Source organism: Xenia sp. Carnegie-2017, unplaced genomic scaffold (assembly GCF_021976095.1).
Source record: "Xenia sp. Carnegie-2017 unplaced genomic scaffold, XeniaSp_v1 HiC_scaffold_16, whole genome shotgun sequence".
NCBI classification, from domain to species: domain Eukaryota; kingdom Metazoa; phylum Cnidaria; class Anthozoa; order Malacalcyonacea; family Xeniidae; genus Xenia; species Xenia sp. Carnegie-2017.
Window position 1 is genome coordinate 4,164,540 of NW_025813469.1, and position 1,848 is coordinate 4,166,387.

Consider the following 1,848-nt stretch of genomic DNA (forward strand, 5'->3'; position numbering starts at 1 on the left):
TTGAAAGCAGTGTTTCCGGCGTCGTGGACTGTCTTACATTCTTTCTCTGTCTCATTTACAAAGTTAACAAAAAATCTCAAGTTCTGCATACAGTGACATACAATCTACGCTAATTGATGGAGGAAAAAGTTCGGTGACCTTTTCAACTTGTTCAAAATTTGGTTTAGTCAGTCGAGGCTGAAGGATAACAGCTAAGGGTTTTATTTTTTGCAAACAACTTTTTATGTTATCTCTATATTCTCTGATGAGGGAATCGAGGACCTCAATCATGCACTTTCGATAGTTAGTTTTTAGTGACATAATTGCCAAAGTCTCATGGTTGTCATCCAACTGTCTACTTGATCTTTTATTACTCTTTCTAGCAAACTCTTCCTAGGGATTAGAGCTTAGAGTCTTCGCAAACTCAACACTCGCATCTATTTGGTCATTCAATTCCGATTCATTGTGCCGTATTCTTTCCAGTGATCTAACAGTTTCATCAATCAGTTGAAGACCATCATGATATTGAGCTCTGGCTTCTGCATCTGTACTGTCAGGATCTTGGTCTTTCTCATGATAAACCCTCATAAACATAACTGCAAAACAAACTCAAATTTGACCATTTTCTTACAGAGCGAGGTTGCTTTGGTTCTGGTTAATGAGTTGTTGTCAATTTTTGCTATTTCCGCTAAGGCATTTCGTATGGCTTCAAAAGATCTCCATACCGCTTCAATTGATTCACTTCTATACACCCATCTCGTCTTTGAGAGATTGCGCAATTTAAGAGCATTTTCAATTTTCCATATGTTCTTGCAACATAGAATCTCGTTTACAACTTCTGCTGAAAAAAACATACAGCTCTTCGAGCAAGCTATACATCTCAACAAATGTAGAGGCGTTTGAGCAATGCTCATTGAAAGTGTTTCATCTAAAAACATATAATTGAAAATTTATTCAACGCAGAGACTAGTCTTAAAAATATTTAAAAAGATATAGTTAATGTCTAAGTAATTTATACGGCAATGTTTAATACTGTGCATTTGACACATACCTATGGCCTGACATGGATGTATGGAATGTTGCGTCCAACCATTTCCTGCAAATGAACTCCATAAAAGTCCCAGACATTGAAGCTGTGTAGTCGTAAAATGATACTAACCCATCGTGACAAATAGGTAATCGTGATTTAAGGGAATCAAGAATCTCTTTGCTTGGCCTTCACCTGTTTGTATTCCTTGTTTCTTTCATCTCCAGTATTCTCTCGTTGGGCGTTGTTTTCGTCAACGTAGCGCACTGCCACTACGAGGCGGTCCGCATTTGAAGTGTCAGGAGACGTGTCGGCCATGACTGAGTATATTTCAGATGAAACGATATCTTTACGATGCGATTCGCCGTTACGTCTTCAGTCAAAAGCTAATAAACTCATTTTGTAGAAATAGGTATTTTACTGAATAAGGTTTCATGTTCTCTCTGACAGCCATGACTGAAGTCTAGGGTTATGCCTGGCAACAAGATTTGATATTTGATAAAGTTTCCCTCGTGCTTTTCATTAAGCCCTCTGAAAGCTAGCTGTTGTCGTGCCAATGTTCTTGCGATGTCTAAAAGGATCTTTATGGCTTCTTGGTTTCGCAAATTGTTTTCTTCTTCTTGTATTCTTACTTCTCTTAACTTCTTTTCCAACATACATCGTTTTCATATTGCATGCAAAGTTGTGCCAAATCACTCAAAGTAATTTTGTGGATTCGGAGAAATGCTGTTGCATCTTTCCTTTTCCTTTACCGACGCTTCTCTAAAATATCCCATGATCAACTATTTCCACCAGTAATCAATTAGTTGTTTTCGATGGTATGTCAATTCTACTTCCTGAAC

The 1,848-nt window shown here is 37.7% G+C and overlaps 1 long non-coding RNA gene across 1 annotated transcript in view; it reads right to left on the reverse strand.

Annotated features, from left to right (window-relative positions):
- Window positions 1-933: 933 nt before the first annotated feature.
- Window positions 934-1,848, reverse strand: part of LOC124436857 — a 9,837-nt gene continuing 8,922 nt past the window's right edge. The window contains exon 3 of the long non-coding RNA XR_006945514.1: window positions 934-945. This is a non-coding gene — a long non-coding RNA (uncharacterized LOC124436857). The remainder of the gene's footprint in view (window positions 946-1,848) is intronic.